Source organism: Hylobates moloch, unplaced genomic scaffold (genome assembly GCF_009828535.3).
Source record: "Hylobates moloch isolate HMO894 unplaced genomic scaffold, HMol_V3 SCAFFOLD_1, whole genome shotgun sequence".
Lineage (NCBI taxonomy): Eukaryota > Metazoa > Chordata > Mammalia > Primates > Hylobatidae > Hylobates > Hylobates moloch.
The window spans coordinates 63,029,859-63,053,625 of record NW_026652276.1 but is presented as its reverse complement, the minus strand read 5'-3'; positions in this window follow the sequence as shown (position 1 = coordinate 63,053,625).

Genomic DNA, 23,767 nt, shown 5'->3' with positions numbered 1-23,767 from the left:
GCAATCTGCCCCCTCCCGGCCTCCCAAAGTGCTGGAATTACAGGCCTCAGCCACCATGCCCGGACGATAGTAAGGTTTTCATAAACGACATCAAAGTTGTCTTCCAAGCATCCTCCCTTCTTCCCTCATAATGCTCGACTCCATTTCCACGGCAGTCCTTAGCCCTGACATATCAAAACCAATCCAGGTAGCCCAGTCCCCTTGACACCTTTATTAGCTCAGGTAACATAGGCCTAGTAATCGACACATGACATTTCCCTTGTTCATTGGTTGGAGGAATCCACCCTCTTCTTTTGGATGTGACTGAGGTGCAGGTGGTCTCAGTTGACGCTGCAGTCACCTTGTGAAGACAGCCTGAGGACAAAGCTGATGTATGCCAGGAAGAAGATTCAAAGACCCATGTCTCAAAGGAGCTGTACCTGACCAAATCTCACCTTAACTCCCATAAAATGTTTGGACTTTTTAATCTATTGAGCTAAAAATTCCCATTTATTGTTTAATCCAATCAGGATACTTTTTTGCTACTTGCATCCAAAAGAATTTCAACAGAATAAATTAAGGTGCAAACTGAAAATCCATAAATTTCCCCAGCCTCCTGGGATGACTCTTTCTTTTAGTACTGTAATTCAAGGCCCTTATCCCAGGAGACTGCTGGAAGTACTGTGGTGCTTGTTCCAAGTCCTCTGAGGATCACTAAGGAGGGATTTTTTATTTTCTCTTTTCACCTTTTCTCTTGTGGCTAGGGTCACTCTTGTACAGATCTAAGTCCTCATTCTCTTTTCCTCTTTAATTCCTGTATGACTACTCAGCTGTTTCTGGGGCAACTACAACCCCAACCAGAAAGTTCTAAACAAGTTATTGCAACATTCTCTACATCTGAGGAAGACAGCCTTTTATGGAGAGTCGCTTAACTTTGGAGAGTTAAACCACTCTCCAAAAATCCATGATTTTTTGGCTGGACTTTGAGAATCTCTTTTTCCTCCATTGCCAACTTTTTGACTCAGTATTCACTGCCCACTGCTCCACCATCCCCAAGCACTGTTCGGTGCCAAGTTTTGGGCCTTATCTTGCCTAACCAAAAATTTATTAGAATATTTTCCCAAAATAATGAGCAACTTTCCCCAAAGAAATTACAGTCATCCTCAATAATGCAGAAGACACTTTGGTTTTCAATGTTATTATATATGTAGATACTAAACAAGAAAACTGTGATTGTGGCTAAACTTTTTCTAAGGCCTAAGATTTTATTGTGCATTTTAAATAGTAATAAATAAAATTTGGGAAACTAGTAGAGGTTATGCTCTTGATTTGTTGGCTAATATTTATGACACACAGTGCATGAAACACTCAGAAGTTTAAAAAATATTACTTAATGTTTAGATATAAAGTTGGTAAAATACATTTCTTATTTTATTGGGATCCTCTTTTGAATATGACTTAGCAGATACAATTCTTTCTATACTTTCTAGTACATTATTTTTTCATTAAGAAAGGCTTTGGTTAAATCCCTCTATTCATCAAAAATGCTTTCATCTGATTTATTTTTGTATTTCATCAGCGAAGGTCTACATAAGTAAACATCATTGGGGAAGTATTTGAGTCGGAAGATAGTATTATGATTAATATTATGCTTTAATTAAGTTACATTGACATTCATAATAGATCTCTATCTGGCTAATAAGAACTAGTATTTTCCTGGATAAAGAACAATGCAAATTATAGACAGACAGTGATCAACTACTAGTGCTTGGTTTTAGCACTTCAAATGAAATGGATCATAGTCTATGGGAAATTATAGAACTAATTATGAAGAGTGATGATGCTTTGGAAGAAATAGATTCTCAACAGAAGGTTATTATAAAAGTTACTGATAGGTCTAAATTTTTTAATATCCAGGACTTTTTCATGAGTGGGTTCGATTTCTGCCTCTCTTCCAGAGCCACCATGATAAAGCACTCCAAAATAACTCAATGTGCAATATACAACATAAAGTGATAGGATCAGATACATTTCTGTCTGTGACAAAAATCATTCAAATAGGTCCATTTCTGAGCATCAACAGGAATCTCAAGTCAACCCAGCCCCAATATGCAAAGCATTTCTCTTCCCCTACAACCATTAATTAACTCCAGGCAGTATAAATATGTACAAATATCACAGCAGAGCTTGGAGCCTCTGGGCTCATCACAATGTGCGCTCACATCACCTTGACGTGCACCACACAGAAACACCTTCATTCACCGAATCTTTGCCAACATAGTTTTATACATAGTAATCACTACCTTGATTAGTTTGATATAGCTGCACTGATTCTTTTTGTTCCTCAAGCATGCCAAACTTGATCTTGTTTTGGGGTCTTTTTGTTAGCTGTCCTCTAATTGGAAGTTTCTTCCTGCAAGGCCCTGAGCAAATGTCACATTCTCAGGTCTTGGAGCAAATGTCTCATTCTCAGAGAGCCTTTGCCTGATGACTTGCTCTAAGGTTGTTCACTTTCCACACTCACAATCATATTATTCTGTTTTGTCTTTTTGTTGTTGTTGTTTGTTTGTATGTCTCTTCTCTCACATTCTAGAAGTCACTTCCCCCAGAGAAGAGACCTTGTTTATCTTGTTCCTTCTACATCTCTAGCATTTAGATGGTGCTCAAAAATATTTGTTGAATGAAGCCAGGTGTGGTGGTGCATGCCCTGTAGTCCCAGCTACTCAGCAGGCTGAGGCACTAACTTTAGCTTTTCAAACTTTAATGTGCATGAGAATTGCTTAGGAAATCTTGCTGGAATGACACTTATGCTGCTGGTCTGTGGAACACATTTTGAGCAACAATGGTATCAAGTAAGAAGACCTGATGCTGCCCATATTGTCTTTATAGTTACTGATTCACTGCCCTCATGTGGTTTCTGAAATAATTACCCTATGCGTTAGCATTTCCTTTATCCTTAAATATCTGCAAGCATTCTCTAATTATCCCAGTTAAATGCCTTTCAGACTTTAGTCTTCTCATAATACTTTCTTTCTTTCTTATTTTTGCCATATTCACGTATCAGCACATATTACCATCATAATTTTTAACATATCCCTGTACAATCTCGTCTCTAAATTAATTATTTTAATTGGCTTTCTTTTTCTTAAATAGATATATTTTCAAATGAAACTTCATATTGATATTTCAAATGGCAAGAGCAATACTGCTTATCACAAATACAAGATAAGTGTAAACATAATTGAAGGCAAGCAAAACAATGCTTAAAAGTCCAGATATATGCTCTTCAAAGCTACAAAGGGAGATTAACAACTGTGAGAGGGTAGTAAACAATCAGCAGTAAACTGGCTTTCATTTCCATAGTATCATGAGGACTGAAAAGGGGCTGAATGGAGATGAACTCTTACATAATTTAATGTCATTTAAGGCAGTGAATATGCACCCTCTAAATTATCTCTTGAGGAACCTGCTGTAGATAATGTGTTAAGAGTCTTGTTTTCCTTCTGCACATTCATGTCATCTGTACTTGAGAATTGTATTTATAGATGTAAGTTAATTAGTGTCACAATAGGATTGGTCTAAGTTGAAAGTGTGTGTAAGCATGGGTTCCCTTACCACCCCTTTTTGCATAAACACTGGACATGAGGCATTGTGCACTCGGAAACTGGACAAACTGGGTTTATTTCTATGCCAATTTACTGTCAACGTTCTGGATGTTGCAAGAGTTTCCATTTGTATTCTTAATAAGCTTGTTCTCATCCATTCAGCCATTCATGGAGTAGGAATTGGGCCCTAATATACAAAGCTTTGAGCAGGGTAGTGGACAAATTCTGCTTCTCTTCAGATGTTTAATCAAATTAATCCTGAAAATCCATCTCCCTTTACCAGTGAGTGGTTTAGGATGCACAAGCTAAAGTTAGTGCGGGCCAATGAGATGAAGGGGAGACTGAATAGCTGTGTGGGAAATAAGCTTTCTTATCCTTAGAACCACAGGGAGGCAGCCTTCCTCTCCTCTCAGACATGAAGAAAGTATGATGGCTAGTAGTTACTGTAGGCCACTATAGCCCTCCTTTACCTTGGAGGGTAACAAGCCTTAGGGTGAAGCAGAGCCTGTAGGTGGTGGATCAGGGAGAAAGAATCTAGGTCCTTAATGGCATTGCCGATTGCTCAATCAACCACTTCTCAAGCCTGCTCTAGTCATCCTCCTATGTGAGGTGATTGATTTAATTCTGTTTAATCCAGCATAAGTCTGGTTTCCAGAACTTGTAATCAATAGCATTCTAACAGATACAAGGAGGATATAAAAGATTTTTAATCTAGTTGGGGGAACCATAACACACTTTAAAAAAGTTAAATATCAGTGCATTTCAGTGTAAGTTAAGAATGGTATGGTTTTGTTCTGATACTTATTAAGCACCTGGTATGAGCCAGGCACTGTACCCCATGTTTTACCTACATTATCTCATGTATGTTCCAACAGAATTGGTGGACATTGCTATCCCAATTTTAGAGCTGAAGAAATTAAGGTTCAGACAGCTGTGTACCTGTCTAGTTTCATGGTGAGGGAGCAGAAGTGTGATTCTAAATTTTGTGCTTTTTCCATAGAGTTGCTGGGAGCAAGAAGTTCAATAGAAGTCAGTGTAGCCGATTGATCAGCTGAAAAGTGTGAGTAGAGTGGCTTTGTCTTCAGATAGACCAAGTATTTGCTTCTTACTGTAATATAAGACAAATTATCTAATTTCTCTGAACCTCAGTTTTCTTATTTAAAATATGAGATAATTAGGCCAGGTGTGGTGGCTCACACCTGTAATTCCAACACTTTGGGAGCCCGAGGTGGGCAGATCACTTGAGGTCAGGAGTTTGAGACCAGGCTGGCCAAGATGGTGAAACCCCGTCTCTACTAAAAATACAAAAATTAGCTGGGCGTGGTGGTGGGTGCCTATAATCTTGCTACTTGAGAGGCTGAGGCAAGACAATCCCTTGAACTCGGGAGGTGAAAGTTGCAGTGAGCCAAGATTGTGCCACTGCACTTCAGCCTGGGTGACAGAGCAAGACTCCGTCTCAAAAAAAAAAAAAAAAGAGAGAGAGATAATTATACTTACTTCACATGGTTCTTGCCAGGATGGGTAAGATTATATATTTATAATGAGGCCATATTATTGGAATGATAGACGGTATGATTATTGCAATACAAGAAGGATTTGAGGAGGGTGTTGTTATATATCACGGTCACACATTATTTTATGGGAAGGCTCCCTGTGTTTTAGTAGGACGAATACTCAATTTTTAAACCTTTTTTTATTTTGAAATATTGTTTATTCACAAGAAGTTTTCACAATACCCGTTTTTAAAGGCTTATAGTATCAAACTTTTACTGTATATCCTGCCATACTTCTTCTTTTTTTTTTTTCAAGAGACAGAGTGTTGTTCTGTTGCTCAGGCTGGAGTGCAGTGGTGTGATCATAGCTCAATACCTTGACCTCACATAGCTTCTACCTCCTGGGCTCAGGCGATCCTCCCACCTTATCCTCCCAAATAGCTAGGACTATAGGCATGCACTCCCACGCCTGGCTAATTTTAAACTTTTTTGTAGAGATAAAGTCTCACTGTTAACAGTGGAGGGTGTCCAGGTTCTTGGCGTCTTGAGCAAAGAATTGGACAAAATGCACAAACAAAGCAAGGAAGGAATGAAGGGATTTATTGAAAATGAAAGTACACTCCATAGTGTGGAAGTAGGCCTGAGAATAGGGGCTCAAAGGCCCTGTTACAGAGTTTTTGTGAGTTTAAATACCCTCTTCTTGGGGTACGCCCTATGTAAATGAAGAGGATGAAGTAAAGTTACAAAGTCATTTATGGCGTATGCCCTATGGAGAGGATATTTCCTGTTACAGCTCAGTGTGAATTGGCCTTCTGTTCCCTGCCTCCAGACCCAATTTTCCTGCCTCATCACTATGTTGCCCAGGCTGGTCTTGAACTCCTGGGCTCAGGTGATTCTCCTGCCTTGGCCTCCCAAATTTCTGGGATTACAGGCGTGAACACCTGTGTCCAGCCTGCTTCATTCTTTTACTTAAAAAGTTTACTTTTAATTCATTGACCTTTGGGAAATTTAAAATGGAAAGTTTGAATCCCAGACTTTGGTTTTGAAGCAATAGCTATTTGAAGATCAAGAGCTAAATCAAGGCATTCAGAGGCTCAGAACTTCACACATTCATCCTTTCAGTACCCTTCTATTACAGGAGGAGCAAAGGTCACCTTCCCATTTAACTGGTGAAAAACTCAAAGGTGGAGACCAGTAGGAAAGGATGAGAACTAAACAGAACTCTCTGCAGTCTCAGCCCAAGGCTTATGAGCTACCTCCTTGCTGCTAAATAGGGAATTTTCCATTCATACCATTTTAATTTATGAAATATGATCTTCCTCAAACTCTGAAATAGACTTTGTGCTTTTTACCCTGCATGAACTTCTTGCCCTCTTTCCTGATCCTCCTGAGTTTGCTCTCTTAAAAGTAACCTTTTAAATCCTGGAAAATGATTCTGTTTTCTCAATTGACTATGGCTGCTCACAGAGTGTCTGTAGCTCTCTTCAGTGACTCAGCACCTTACAGAGAAAAATTGTTCTGGAGGGAATGTTAGGGCAGGCCACATTGCCACTTACAGGAAAGAAAGAGATCAAATCCTGCCTACAGGGAAAGCTGAAACACCAAAGTTAAATGCTAAATGGAAACAACAACAACAACAACAACAAAAAACGACCAACAGATGATGAAAACCCGGTGAGGCAAGGTAAAGAAGGCAACAGCAGAAGTTCTCCTAGGTATGAACAGGGCAGGTTCTGAAACGCTGTGTGTAAATCTCTCAGTATCCATGAGCAAAGAGGCCCTAATCAGGTGATCACACTGCTGTGGCTACTAGGTAGAGCCTACTCTTCCTTGTTCTGATGCCTGCTTTAGCCTCACTTTTCTGAAGTTCAAAGTTTGTGTGTAAAGATGCAGTATAGAATTTGAACTTAGAAAATTGCAAACAAACCAAGGAAAAATAACTCTTCACTGCTTCTCTCACTTGTTCATTTGGATCCAATGCACCTGGCCTATTTCCTAAGAAAATAGTCTGTTCTAGGTAGTTTCTATGGTCACAGTGGGTTTTGTCAGAGCTGTGTGTGTACTTGGGACTTGGACACTGTCATTCTTCTTGAAGCCAAGTAGTAGAGAAAAATCTTCCATTTGTCATGTTTTCCCCAGGGCAGCTCCTCCTGAATCACTGTAGATTGTTCTAGAAACACAGACAAAGCAATAAAACCCTCTTTCATATTGTGTTGACTCGAAATCATAACCATAAGTTCCCACCACAAATTTCTTTCTTCATTAATTCATTCATTTTCTCCCTTCCTGCTTCTTGTTGTACAAAGGCTTTGAAGGAGCATAGTAAAATTTTTAAAAGGAGAAAATGAGTCCTGGGGGAAATCTGGGCCTAGCACACCATGTACACACCTGGACATTTGCTAGAGGAGCACCTTATATTTGGTCCAGAGCTTTGCAGCAGCTAATACAGATGTGTGAGAGAGATCTCTAATTTGTAAATGGATAATACAGTTGAAGTGTCCATAAGAAGAAAACAAACCTGTTTTTTAGAAGAATCATAACAGTTTTTGACCTGAGAGAAATTCCCTCCTAAAGTGTAATGATGTGGTGGACAACTGTTCAGTAGCACTGCACATATAATGCAATAATGGGTTTCATAGGGTTGTTACTTATAAGGTCCAGCAATGCAAGCTGATGGTTTCATGGCCAAATTTAGCTCAGTAAAGGTAATCCTGCAAGGAGGTCGACAATGTAGTTGCAGGATACTAGCTGTAAGATTTGGTGGTAAAAAAATGTTAAGTCCTATAGAAACAGATTTACTGTATGGGTATCTGGGAATTTTACCAGATTTTTTTTTCTTTTCTTTCTTTCTTTTTTTTTTTTTTTTACAAGAAGCTTTTTAACTCCTTTGAGCATCTGAGTTCAAGGTTATCCTCTCTGGAGAGCTGCTCAAGTATAGATAATCTACAATGTTAACAAAGGACACATCCATTCGAGCTGGTGGTAGAACTGATATTTTCTTATGAAAACTAAGGAATCGAATCCAGACAAGGCCAGGATGGGAGGCTACCTTACCTTTAGATAGAGGGGGCTGTGACTGTTGCAGAAGAAAATAAAAACAAAACAGACTACTTTTTCTTCAATGCTAGAAATTAGAGAGCATTCACTTTAGGAATTTTTATGCATTACTATGTCTTAACTTTTGGATTTTAAAGGTGGAATATAGTCATACAAATTGAAAATAGAAACATAAAGAAAAAATTAAAATCACCTTTTTATCCAATCACTGGATAAAATCAATATTGGCATTTTCTAATTTTTAACTACAGAATTGGGGTTTCACTATGCAGACAGCTTTTATCTACTTTGTTTCATTTAATATTGTATTATCAAATATTATATTTAATTTCATATCATTAAATATATGAAAAATAATTTATAGTCATGATTTTGTTATATTTGTTATATGTTGATTTGTTTATATTGTTTATATGCTATATTTTATATTTCGTTGCATGCGTAAGTCATAACTTATTTAGTCACTCCACTATTTTGGGCATTTCGGTTTTTTTTGTAGACATTCTGGTTAGGGGACTACCTCATTTGGTTTCTGCAAAGATATTCTCTGCAGTTGGACTGCTTGGGTTCAAATCTCAGTTAAACTATTGTGTGACATTGGGAAAGTTACTTAACCTTGCTGATGATCAGTTTCTTCTTCTGTCAAGTGGGGATAATATTGGTGCATCTCTCCTAGAGCTTTTGTGACAAGTGATGTTTGTTAAAGAGCTACCACATAAAAAAGGCATACCACATGATAGCTGTCGTCATAATTATTTTCCAGGGGTGTAAATCCAAAGTTTGTGCAGTCAACAGTCCAAATTTAGATCTTGAGTGACAAACCCCAAGCGTTGCAGCCTGCTTCGAAGAGAGTTATCATCTCACAACTCAAGCTTCAGGGAAGAAGGGAAGGAGGGGTCTATCACAATGAACACTTCAGTATAGAAAACAAAGATATTGGGTGAAAGGTAAAGAGGAAAGCAATTAAATATAACTGGGGCTGGTTGCTCACTGGTTGTGAAATGGTGGCTCACACCTGTAATCCCAGTGTTTTGGGAGGCTGAGGCAGAAGCATTCCTCAAGGTTAGGAGTATGAGACCAACCTGGTTAACATAAGGAATCCCCATTTCTATTTAAACAATAACAACAATGACTGGGCTCTGTACTAGTTTGCTAGAGCTGTTGCAACAAAGGACCACAAAATGCGTGGCTTTCACAACAGAAATTGATGGTCTCATAGTTCCGGAGGATGGGAAGTCCAAGATGCAAAATGTGTCTGCAGGGTTGGTTCCTTCTGGGGGTCCTAAGGGAAGGATCTGTTCCAGGCCTCTCTCTTTGGTTGTAGATGGCTACCTTCTCCCTTTGTCTCTTTATATCATCAACCTGCTATGTGTGTCTGTGTCCAAATTTCCCTTTTTATAAGGACACCATTTGTGGTAGATGAAGGTCTTCCCTTAATGACTTCATTTTAACTTGATTATCTCTGTAAAGACTCTATCTCCTACTAAGGTCACACTCATAGGACTTTGATATATTAACGAATTTGGGGGCAGTGGGGACGACACACTTCAACTCATAATGTGATCCAAAGTGAGTTTTAGTTTATTTTATGCTTTGGAGAAAAATCACTTTACCAAGAAAGACAAGATTCATACTAGTTTTAACTTTTTTATTGCCCACGATAGCATCAAAACTATGTGTGCCCAATGCAAGCTCTCTATGAGAGCCATAGTAGCTGGTGAAGGAGGTAGATGTGGGGAAAAAAAATCTTAAATTAGATAATTAAGAAGACTTCAGGGCCTCTCTCTCAAATTCTCCCATTCAAATGGTCTGTCTCTTTATCAAGCAGTTCTTTTTTTGAGACAGAGTCTTACTCTGTCACCCAGGCTGGAGTGCAATGGCATGATCTCGGCTCACTGCAACCTCCACCTCTTGGGTTCAAGCGATTCTCCTGCCTCAGCCCCCAGTAGCTGGGATTACAAGTGCCCGCCACTGCGCCTGGCTAATTTTTGTATTTTTGGTAGAGATGGGGTTCCATCATGTTGGCCAGGCTAGCCTCGAACTCCTGACCTCAAGTGATCTGACCTCCTCGGCCTCCCAAAGTGCTGGGATTATAGGCATGAGCCACCATGCCCAGCCTCAAGCAGTTCTTTCATGAGTGAGGTGTTCATTATATTCTTGAGCATTACATGAACATTTTAAAAGACATGCATGATAGCATCTCAGAGGGTAAATCTGAAGGGACCCCACTGTCTTGATAAAAATCAGAGAACAAAATTGAACTTCTAATGTGACCCCAAAATGGCTTCAGCAGATAGGAGAAGGGGAAATCATGAAGAAAATGCTTTCTTTTGTACTCTTCAAAACTAACATAATAAACCAATATGTACCCATAGACTTAATTGGCTGAAGAAAATTAAGAAATAGATCTATTTCTTAATAGATCATATAAAGAACTCAAATACCTCAGGAATATGTAAGACTGGGGTTTCAAGGCAATGGAAACCCAACTGATCAGCAATAACTAAGAAAAAAACTCTTGGGAGGTGGATGGGTTAGCCTATTCATGGTCGTTCTTCCCAAATACCAAGTAGAGAATCATGATTTAAGTCACCAAAATGATCCAGGGATTTGCAGAACTTGAAGAGGCACTAAATGGGAAGCAGCAAGCCAAGAACAATTGACAGAATTATAATTCAGATCTCAGTTCTTGGCATCTTTGAAGATTGTTCTAAATTTTGCAAGTGATACTAGGCAGGGACACAAGCTCTAGTCTTCCTGCTTTAATCCGCAGTCTACAGGCTCAAAACTAATCCTGTGAAGTCAGTGAGTATGAAAGATCCAAAGGCTCCTCCTGTGATTAGATTTCCAACTTCCCTTGGAGCTGCCATTCAGCACAGCTCCCTGGCCTTGTGCAGGACTTCAACATGAAACATTTCTCAGGGAATCGTTTATGCTGGAACTCTGGCCAGCATCCCTCCAGAAGCAGAGCTGAGAACTGAAGAATCTTTAGAAAGGGGAGGAAACTGAAAGTAGGACAGCCCTTGAGAGCACATTTATCCCAATGGCTTTTGGTGTGTTGTCAGATGCAAAAATTTTCAGTCTGAAGAGTTTTAATATTCCTATCCTTTCTAGTTGAAATATGGTTTCCTTCTTTTCTAAGCATCAAAGGATGATGTCACCATCCTTCCAAGTCATTTAGGAACAAGGCAGTAAAGTAGATATTTGGTAATGATTTCATCCAGACTTTGATGAAAAGCAGCAAATCATGGTTCTTCCTGAGAAATATTTGCTTTTGTATTCTATGTCCAGATTGCCATTTATTCTGATGTGTGCAAACACAGAGGCTGTTTGATAATCTTGTTGCCTCCAAGACAACCTTATTCTCAGTTTAGGAATAAGCCAAATGCATAAATATCCTTTTCTTGCCTTTGAAATGATGGTATTTATAAATACTTCATGATTTATTTCAGATGCACCCAATTTAGTGGTTGGGCAATTTAAATCTCACCAGAAGATTCAAATGCAAAGATATCTACCAGAATTTTAGTTTTATAGTTGAGATATAAATACACACAGAAAAGTCTATAAATAAAGGGGCATGAGTAACTCCACATCATAAATATTTTATTCTCAAGTTCATATTTTTCTCTCCATCACATAGACCTGTGATATGTGGCTGAGATGTGCATGAGTGACAAATCTTTCCAGCAGATACATGATATGAGTAGTGAAAATCGTCTTAGTGAGTTAGTTGTTGTTTGTAAGGTGGCAAGGACACACTCTCTCTTCCTGAAAAATTAGTCCACTGTATCCTTAATATGTTTAAGAATAAGAATGAGTTAACTACTGCCTTCTGCTTAAAAGTGAAAATTAGGATGTCTTTTCTCAGTAATTTATATCATGCTATAAATAGTATTTGCTAATAATATTAACAGGGAACTGACTTCCTCTTTTTAACCAAGAGATAAAAGGTAACTGACTTTCCAATTACTGAGTACTGCTTTTGCTAAAAACTTGTCTCATTTCATAAATATATTGAAATAATTTAAATTCTAAGCCTAGAAAAAAAAAACTGGTAGAATTAGAATTCTCTGGCTTTCTTATCAGGACAAGCAGAAAAGTATGCCTAGTCTGGCTCCTTGGCATTGGAGGTCCAGAGGAATTATTTGGATGTTTTCAATTAAAACCTGACAAAAGCTAAATTGCTGTGTGAATGACAGGAAAAATCAAATGCTGATTTTATGAGAAGGAACTCATTAGGGAAACACATTAAAACCAGGAACTGATGGGACCTTATGGTTCTGGGCGACAGAAAGTAGGTCTATTGCCACTTAGAAAATGTTTTAAAACAATATAAAATGAGTTCCACAAAGTACAGACAATGATAATGCAATTAGATGTTTCAGTTCTTTGGATGGCCAGGGACAAGCCATACTGACCAACCATACCATACCAGGCATGATGCCTGGGCTGCATGTACTGGTCTAGGAGTGCTCCAAGGGCAGGGGCTTCGTCTGTCTCACCTTTGATGTTCCAGTGGAAAATGATATATGCTTATTATCAAAATTCAGAAATCATTGAAAATACTCCAGAAAGAAAATGAAAATAATTTGGTCCACTCCCTTAGAGATAATTTATTGTTGACTCTTTGGTAAATCAGCATTTGATTTACCAAATCAAATTACTTTTGGGGGTTAATCTCTTTCTATCATTTATCCATCTATATTAGACATCAAGGTGGAAATATTTTTTGTTATCTCAACCACTGGTCTGAAAATTTATTACAGATTGAGGCCAGTTTTTGTTTGGAAAGCTAACATGATTGAGTTAAAAGAAAAACCTTAAAGATGTTGAAAAGATATTGGTTGATGCACAAACTTCAGAGAACAGGGTAGAATTGCTCTGCATGAGAAAAGGAGAGGTGTTCTTTTTTTTATTTTTCCTTCCAAAAAAGGGCAGAGAGAAGAGTAGAGAATAAATAATCCAGGGAGAAGTAAATGAGAGGGAGGGAAGGGGAGCCAGAGGAGGCTGTGAGACTAGGAGCTGCATGGAGGAGGAGTGAGGAGAAGAATTCATGGTGCCAGGGTGCCCAGGAAACATTTGGAGACCAGCAATCTCTTATGGGGTCATCATGGCATTAGCAGTGCAGCAAGCAGTGCCGTGTTTCCCCTAATGGCTTAGTAAAGACTTTTATTCTACAGAATACTTAGTGTGAGCGAGCTTTTCCTGTGGAAACAGGGGTGAGTGTCAAGAGCATATTGAAGTGGTGTGGAAAAAAAGCCCATGTGTGTGGAAGCAGGTGCCCATGGGCTGAGAGACAGAGGTGGCCAGGAGACACAGCCCGTTACTTCTTTGCTGCCTGATTCCCCCTAAATTCACAGAACACTTGGAAACGTTTTAGACTCTACAGGACCTGGAATTGGCGGTGTTGAACCACTTCTACCTTTAAGGGTCAGAAAGACCCTAGAATATATCTTCTTTATAATTACTCTAATCCAAACCATGATGGTGAGACTGCTCCCCCAGTCTTATTGATTAAGATGCAATCTCCTGTAAAGAATGTGTCTCAGATATTTTTAATGGATTTTGGTACCTAACGCGTGCTAAGGAACACATCCCTGGCATTCCTCTCCTCTGGTCCTGTCTTCATGTTAGTATCCCTCTTGTTCCAGTGATAACTCTCACCATCTCTACTCCAGAGGACATGGCTGCTCTCTGGCAGTGACTGCTGCCCACCTATATGGACGTGGGCTCTACCATAATTTCTCCTTACAGAAGAACAAAAACTAATAGAAGGAGAGTCCAACACGGAAGATACATTGCTTCTGCAGTTCAAGTCCATTTTGCCGTAGGTCAACTATAGGCCCAGCCACCTTCCTGACTTGTCATCAGCTGTTCTCTGTGTAGTCAGGCCCAGGTCAGGACACCTGGCTCCTCACAGTCACCGAGTCTCAAACCAAGAGAAAAAAGAAAAAATTTCTCCTCACCTCAGACTAATTCCTACTCACTAAGTCCTCATTTTTTGTCCCAGGATGAGTATCTTCCTAGTATGATGTACAGTGGAGAACTTCTATCTGTTATAGGGAAACCTAACTACTATATAAAAGAGTGAGACTGGCTCTGTGATCCCAAGAAGAAAAAACAAAGATGATGCTTTTTCTATCATGTGGGTTAGATGGCCTTACCCTTGGGCAACTTGATGTAATGTTGTTTTTACAAAAGAAATATGTAAAGTAACTCGAATACAATTTTCCATTTCCTCTTTCACTTGACAATACATTTTGTACATCATTCCATATATGTCAACTTTATACTTTTTAATAGTTGCATGCTATTCCATAGTTACATGTTTATACTATAGTTTGTTGATGAACATTTTGGTTGTTTAAACAAATACTGCCACAAGTATTTATTTCAAAATACTTTAATAGATGATGTAAATCTAATGAGTATCCCAACGTTTACCATACAACACTTTTTAAATTGTGGTTAAGTATATATATATAACATAAAATTTATGATTTTAACAATTTTAAAGTGTAGAGTTTTGAGGTATTAAGTACGTTCACATTGTGTGCAACAATCACTACCATTCATCTTCAGAACTTTTTCATCTTCCCCAACCTAAGCTTTGTACCCTTAAAGACTAACTCTGCATTCCCACTTCATTGCAGCCCCTGGCAACCACCCTTCTATTTTCTGTCTCAAAGAACTTGACTCCTCTAGGTACCTCATATAAGTGGAATCATACAGTATTTTTCCTTTTGTGACTGCCTTATTTCACTTAGCATATGATTTCTTCGGTCCACTGATGTTGTAAGCATGCATCATAATTTCCTTCCTTTTCAAGGTTGATAATATTTCACTATATGTATATACACATTTTATTTATTTATTGGTTGATGGAAATTGGGTTGCTTTTGACTATTGTGAATGATGCTGCTATGAATGTAGGTATACACATATCTGATTGAATTCCTGCTTTCAGTTTTTTGGGGTTTATATTCAGAAGTGAAATTATTGGATCATATGGTAATTCTGTTTAATTTTTTAAGGAACTGCTATATTATTATCCATAGTAGCACTTGAGTCATTTTTAATAACATAAAAGTAGCCATATATATATAGCTATTTATATATAGATATATATGTATTATATATATCTGTATTATATATATTTTATATATATACAAATAGCTATATATATAGAAATAGCCATATATATATGGCCCTATTCTACAGAAATGCTTTACATAAAGGTACAGATATCTGTAGGATAGGGCTGGGAACAGTGGCTCACGCTTGTAATCCCAGCACTTTGGGAAGTTGAGGGGGAAGGATAGTTTGAGGCCAGGTGTTCAAGACTAGCCTGGTCAACATAATGAGACCCTGTCTGTACAAAAAATAAAAAAGTTAGCTAGGTGTGATGGTGTGTGCCTATAATTCTAGCTACTCAGGAGGCTGAGGCAGGAAGATTGCTTGAGCCCAGTAGTTCAAGGTTACAGTGAGCTGTAAGAGCACCACTGTACTCCGGCCTAGGCAACAGAGTGAGACCTTTTCTCTAAAAGTAAATAAAATAAAACAAGATACTATACATTACTGTTTGTTTTCTTCTCTTCCATTGGAATATGACTCTTACTGAGCTGAGAACATGCCATTTTATTTATTGTGGCTTGGTATCACCTTTAAACATATATTAAATCTAATCCTTCTCTCTATGACTCTTATTAAAATTGTCGTTGTTCTTGGCTATTCTCACTTGAATATTCTCTCAGATAAACTTCAGAAACATTTGTTCAAGTTTATTAAAATTCCACTAGGATGCCATTGAATTTACAGATTAATTTAGGAAAACTGACAACTTAAAATATGGAGTCTTTTTATTAAGGAACAAGACATTTTATGTATTTATTAAAGTCATTTTAATTTATGGTTATCTCTTGATTATTTTCAGTAGAAGACAAATCTTAATTTCAAGTTTTTGTTGAGAACCACCTGTTCAGCTTGATTATCTCCTTTGTTTTTCTTAACTGCATTTATTCTCATCCTCTACATATGAACTATAACTCATTAGAGTTTGGAAGCAAGAACTTTAGAATAAAAATATCTAATTAAATTTCTACCTGAGAAAAAAGGACACAGGGCGATAGCTGTACTCTTGGCAGCAGTTTCTCCAAAGCACATGCTTCCTCTTATTTTAAAGACTTGCCTTGATCCACCTTGGGGTGGGGAGAAAATGGAGAGCAGGGAAGGCAGAGAAAGAAAAGAAGAAATGGCAGAATACCAGAGGAGGAATCATGTGGATAAATTCTTGGTTCTTGTAGAGTCAGAAATTCCACGTGTGGCCTCTTTGTTTTATTTCCAATGTTGTGAATTCTTAGAAAGTGAAACGTACTGTGACTAAACATGAATGAAAAGGTCCTATAAATTCAAATATAAATGATATTTTGGGAGATGCATAGTGCTATGTATACTTCCTCCAGGAGTGTGAATAACTGAGTACTGGCAATATTCTAAAATGAAGGAATTTAAACACTTTGATTTTAATTGAATAAAATTTGGGTTAACAAATTTTGAGGAAAATAAGATGTTTTCCAGTGAAGAATTTGTGATGCAATTGCAAACAACATCACGGTGTAATTTCATCATTTGTATCTCCTTAAAGATTGATGAAATTCTTTCACACTGTACATTAAATTTTTAGTAAAAGGCCAAAGATGGAAATAAACATATATTTCTAAGAGAATGTCACAATCACCACTAGAGGGTACACAGTAAGCAATCTTTCTTCCAGATATTTGAGCAGAAGAATATTACCAAGAAATAAAAGGCAATATAGAATCACAGTACTTGAAACAACCTCAATAGGTGATCTGAAAGAGAAATGGCTTTTAGAAATGGTCAACGTATTTGATATCTAGCCAAGGCAAAGGATATCAAGTGATTTTCAAGGGCAACGTGTGTCTTGGGTAAAAGTAAAATGAATTTATCTAGGAATACAGAAATGTTTCTGAAGTAATTAAACAAACAAAAAAATAAGCCTTTTATACATACATGGAACTCCGTAACCATCTCCCTCATTAAGCCTGTTGATTAAAGCTGCTTCTAGAATGATTTTATTCTGAAAAGTCAAACTTAACGAGGTCTTAGAAAACAAAATGATGACATAGGATTTTAGAACCTCAGTAAGATCTAAGTTGGCAGTAAAAGAAAAAGACAACATTCTCAAACCAGCAGTGACATTGGCATGAGTCAGATGCAGAGGGCATGAATTCTTTACTTCAGATACATCTCCAGACTGGTGGATCCCATGTTGTGAAAAATAAACACATCCCTCCTTCCTTCCAATCCTAAAAAGAGCAGTTTTTTGTTTATTTAAATTGGAGCATCTCATCCAATACGCTACTAAATCTACTGTAATGTTTCTTGATGAAAAAAATCTTTCTTTAATATAGGATTTCTCCCATATCCCACTATAAACATGCATCTAACCTTTAGCTTTCAAATACTATTATGTATTATATTACAGAAAAATTATGCTTCTTAAAAGAAATACACCAAGCTTTGCACTATAGGAGAAAATAAGGCAAGCAAATCTCATGATAAGGAGAAAAAAGCAATCCTTTTATTAACTATTTTTCTAGGCATAATATTGCTTAACAGTTACAGAGTACTTAGCAATTTATGATATACCTTTATAATATTCTTTTAATCTAGTCAGGTAGGTATTTTTATTCATATTTTCTGAGTGAGGAAACAGAGACTTGGAGCAGTAAAAAGCCTTCCGCAAATTCTCCCAGTTAATAGAGGACAGAGCTAGGAGAATGAAGCTTTGAATTCCTTCCTAATCTAGTCTCATTGCTGCTATTCTCTGGCTCCCATGCAACAGAGATGATTCAGCATCAGAAATCCCCTAAATATTGCACATTTACATCTCTCTGAAAGAACCTCAGAGTTAATATGAGAAGGATTTTTTATTTGGCTGTGAGTGTTCTGGTACTTATGCCCAGAGTGTCCGGTCATCCCTAGTTTTGATTTCTTGGTCATTTTCCTTTCTCAAGTCCATTTCATCATATGGGTATGAAACTCCAGGCAGTACATTACTAAAGGCTCATTATATTTCTTTGGTGGTTGAAGTTGCTTGGCCTTCATTATAACATTACCCTGTCTTATTTTGATTACCTGGCAAACTTTTTCAAGATGTACAAAGTTGCCAAGTGCATGCTTAAATCTTTTTAGCATTTGTTAAAGCATTAGAGTAGTTTACAGAGTTGGTCAAGGTGCAGTGGCTCATGCCTGTAATCCCAGAACTTTGGGAGGCCAAGGTGGGCGGATCACTTGAGCTGAGTTCAAGACCAGCATGGGCAACATGGTGAGACCCTGAGTGTAATAAAAATAAAAAAAAAAAGTAGCTGGGCGTTAGTCTGTTCTCATGCTGCTAATAAAGACTGGGTAATTTATAAAGGAAAGAGGTTTAACTGATCACAGTTCAGCATGTCTGGGGAGGCCTCAGGAAACTTATAATCATGGTGGAAAGCACCTCTTCAACAGGGCAGCAGGAGAGAGAATAAGTGCTGAGTGAAGGGGGAAGCCTTTTATAAAACCCTCAGATCTTGTGAGAATTCACTATCATGAGAACATAATTCAGTTATCTCCACCTGGTCCCCCTTGACATGTAGAATTGCAATTCAAGATGAGATTTTGGGTGGGAACACAGAGCCAAACCATATCAGTCATGGTGGTGTCCACCTGTGGTCCCAGCTACTTGGGAGGCTGAGGTGGGAGAACCGCCTGATCCTGGTGGGTGGAGGTTGCAGTGAGCAGACATCATGCCACTGCACACTAGCCTGGGCAACAGAGTGAGACCCTACCTCGGAAAACAAAAACAAAAACACAAAACAAAAAAAGAGTTTACCTATATTGTTATTCAGCAATTTTAATGTACATGTATTAAATTAGAAAAATATTTATTATATTTTTATATTGAATATTGATGAAGACTATTATTTTTATATTGAATATTAATGACAATAGGATTATTTTAAAATGTAATAATGTCCTCTGCACGTGAATAATTTCAAAATAATATGGAGATCAAATACTACAGGTGTATTCTTCCCTGAAAATATCTTATCTACATCCAAATTTTAAACTTAATATGGCCACTGGATCACTTTTGAACATATTGTCAAGTTGTGAATTTGGTGTGGTGAGGGTTTTTCAAACTTTAATCATTTATCTTCAATATTTTTACCATATCTATATGCCATCTGTACTATTATTTACTATATATATTCATAAAATAAAATTGGATTTAATTGTATTTCCAGTATATTAAATAAATGTGTAACTTTAAATATTTTTTCACAATCTATTTAAAATACTCTTTGGTACCATATTTGATATGTGTACTATATTTTGAGAGATACTGGCCTAGTAGAAAGAGCTCTGAACTAGGAAGTAGAGACATGGATTATGGTATAAACATTATTATTTTCTAGCTCTGATCTTTGAGCAAGTTAATTAACCTTTCTGAGTCTGAATCTTATAAAGTTGTGAAGATTAAAGGGCTAATGACCATAAACATCTTTGCCTGTGCAATACTTTAAATAAATGTTAGTTTTTAATCCCTAGAAGGAAATTTACCTGATTAAAGACCCTGTTTACCCAAGTCAAGACAGGGTGAGGTAAGCCCAGATACCTTCTTCTCTGTGTAATTCTTACCCACACAATATACCCTAAAATGCTGATAAAAGATACAGAAGCTATTTCAGAAAGGCCAGGCTACTGATGAAACCAAGCGAGAAGGCAGATCCCCATTGTAAATGCTTTGTATGGAAGTTTACATGATTATTAATCATATTATCTTAGAAACTCTATGTTTCAAGACGCAAGAACAGAGTGCCACTAAAATAAGCCAAATCAATGGAAAGGAGGGCTATTATAGGTGCTTGGAGGTCTTGTGAACTATAAGGACACCCAATGGCATTTAAGTAGGTCTTATGTCAACTAGGACCAGAAGACCAACCTCAATCTTTCAGAGGCTTCGTGATCTCTTCTCTGTCTCTGTCCTGTTTCTACTCTCCTATGGCTCATTCTCATCACAATTTCCTCTTCTCTCTCATCTTGCTCATGACCCCAAAATGGCGGTAAGAGGACTCTGTCCCAGCTTATACATTTTCATGAAGTCTGAGGTCTCTGGCTAACCAACAGATAAGCTCCTCTCGGAATGCACTTCAGAAAGAACGAGCTGTTGGCACCCTAGGACATTGAATGGAGAGAAAGTGAACTTCATTCATTCAGTCATGAGCATGTCAACCTCTTCCACTGCCCAACCCTCCCTCCCAAAGTATTAGTAACATTTTGCTAGGGGTTGTGTTTTTGACACTGATATGGCTCCAACTAAGAGTATGAATGTGGGGATATTGCAAGTTTTTATTCCAGACTGCTGACCTCCCATACTGTATTCTCTAGAAGAGGGAGGATACGTATAGACTCTGGTCTATTTCTCTTCTATTTAATTTCCATCTCTCTTCTGAGGTATCTATGGTGTCTGTCTTGCTGTTGTCTGTAGATTGACAGTAATTACTAACTCAGCATCCAAGCATGTTCTATTTATTAGCTTCCTCAAAGACTTTTTGCTTATTTCCATGGATTTTTAGATTCTCAGGTTAAAGCTCTAAAATTTTGAGGCTAAATATAGTCTTTACATCTAGATGTGGGCTTTGAGAACCAGAACATTGGGAATGGCCAAAATTCTGATAATTGGATTTCACAGTTGGCTCCCTTATTTCTAGAGAAAGAGAAATGTTTTCTGGCAGATAGTGTCTGTTAATTTACACATGGTTCCTTAGGGTTAAGTCTGCTAGTAAACTGTAGTTAATGTCTTACCAGTTATTGTACATCTAAGAAATTTGTTAAAAGTTACTAATTAAAAGACATTAATTAGAAATTACCATAATTTATCTGAAGCTGGGCTGTACCTATCTCCTTGTCTATTCCAAGTAGCTATTCCTCTTACTTTCCAAGTGTTTACTTTAGTTGCAGGTCTTGAGGTCCAAGCAAGAGGAATCAACTTTGGCTAACAAAAACAGAAAAGCAATCCATGGAAAGATAATAGTAAGAAGGTAGAGAACCAGGCTTAAAAAGTAACAGCAACAGCTATCTCCAGGAATCAGATAGCCCTGAGTATACCACATTGTTTCAAGATACTGTTCCAACCATTCTCCTTTCTTCCACTTAAAGTTCAAAGTCTTGGAGGAGAGAGGCCAAGTAGCCATCTTTGGTCCCTGGTGCACCCTGAGCTAGGGAAAGACAGACAATCTTATTTTATGGGTCCAGGATTGCACACATTGGAGGCAGTGATTTTTGAAAAGACACCAAGAAAATAGAGACTGGGGTAGCAAAAAAGAACATACATCCCCTATAGTGAACAGTGAAAACCTATCTTCTTCTTTGAATAGCTCTTGCGATTTGGTGCCACAGAGAATTCCACCACACAGAGAGCAGACTCAGTAGGTCTGGGATGGGGTTTGGGAATTTGTTTTTGTAAAGGCTCTCCAGCTGGGGGTAATAAATAATCAACCAGGGCAACAAAGAATAAAAATTGTTATGCATAAAAACTTCTGAAGCAGAATTATTAAACTCTAAAATTATATTCTTGACTATTTGGATTAGAAAAGAATTAAGAATTATAACATTTTAATTCTTATTTATATTTCTTTTTAGAGATAGTCTCACTGTTATCACCCAGGCTGGAGTGCAGGGGTGTGATCATAACTCACTGCAGCTTCGAATTCCTGGACTCAAGTCATCCTCCCACCTTAGTCTCTTGAGTAGTTAGGACTACAGGCACGTGCCACCATGCTCAGCTAATTTTTTTTATTTTTTGCTTGTAGAAACAGGGTCTTGCCATGTTGCCCAGGCTGCTTTCAAACTCCTGGCCTCAAGCTATCCTCCCACCTAGGTCTCCCGCAAGTGTTGGGATTATAGGCATGAGCCATCACACCTAGTCACTACTTTTTTTTTTTTCAGATGGAGTTTTGCTCTTGTTGCCCAGGCTGCAGTGCAGTGGCACAGTCTCAGCTCACTGCAACCTCTGCCTACTGGGTTCGAGCAATTCTCTTGCCTCAGCCTCCCAAGTAGCTGGGATTACAGGCATCTGCCACCATGCCCAGCTAATTTTTTTGCATTTTTAGTAGCGATGGGGTTTCACTATGTTGGTCAGGCTGGTCTTGAACTCCTGACCTCAGGTGATCCACCCACCTCGGCCTTCCAAAGTGCTGGGATTATAGGCATGAGCCACCGCGCCAGGCCCCTAGTCACTAATTTCTGATTGTTTACTATTATGGTCTGAATTGTGTCCCTTATTCCTCCACCAAGTTCATATGTTAAAGTCCTAACCCAGTACCTCAGAATGTGACTCTATTTGAGATAGGGCCTTTAAAGAGGTAATTAAGATCAAATGAGGTCGTTGGGGGTAGGCCCTAATTTAATATGACTGGTGTCTTTATAAGAACAGGAGATTAGGATAAACACAGGCAGAGAGGAAAGACCATGTAAACGCAGGAAGAAAATGGCCCTCTGTGAGCCAAAGAGAGAAGCCTCAGAAGAAAATAACACTGCCACCACCTTGATCTTGGCTTTCCAGCCTGCAGAAGTGTCACAAAGTAAATTTCTGTTATTTAAGCTACCGAGTCTCTGGTACTTTGTTATAGCAGCCCTAGCAAACTAATGCAGTTACAAACTGGTATAGCACATTCAAAAATGTATTGTCATCACAACTGTCATGGAGAAATTAACAATAGCTCCTATATTTTTCTAGGATTGCCCAGTTACTCTAAAAAATCCAGAAGATGGCCGGGCACGGTGGCTTATGCCTATAATCCCAGCACTCTGGGAGGCCGAGGTGGGCGAACTACCTGAGGTCAGGAGTTCCAGACCAGCCTGCCCAACATGGCAAAACTCTGTATCTACTAAAAATACACACACACACACACACAAAAAAATTAGCCTGGCATGGTGGTGTGTGCTTGTAATCCCAGCTACTCGGGAGGCTGAGGCAAGAGAATTGCTTGAACCCAGGAGGCGGAGGTCACAGTGAGCCAAGATCGTGCCGCTGCACTCCAGCCTGGGTGACAGAGCAGGACTCCGTCTCATATAAATAAATAAATAAATAAATAAATAAATAAATAAATAAAATGATTCAGAAGATACTATATTTTTCCAAGCACTGTTCTAACAGACCCCATAAAACTACATAAGATACAATCCTTTCTCTATCTTCACATCCCATCTTAAAGAGGGGCAGAAGAGGGTGTATAACACTGCACTTACCTGGTCAGTAGTCAGACCAGTAGTCTCCTGCTAAATCTGGTCACTGTTGGGACTCCACAGATCTCACTGGCCTCTTGGGGATTATTTGTGATATCTCTCCCACTGGCATCTACGGTCTTGGCCATTTGTTCTAGACCTGAAGCTCTCTGTTGGTTCAGCAGTCTTCACTGCCTCTCCGTACCTTTATCAAGATGTGGAGGGTTTTCTGGATTTCTGACATGAATATTCAAGCTCCCATATCTACTTGCTTTCTGCCTCCACCTCCGGTATTTTGCTCTTTCCTACACTGAAAGTGGTTGGGTGGAGGCCTTCTCC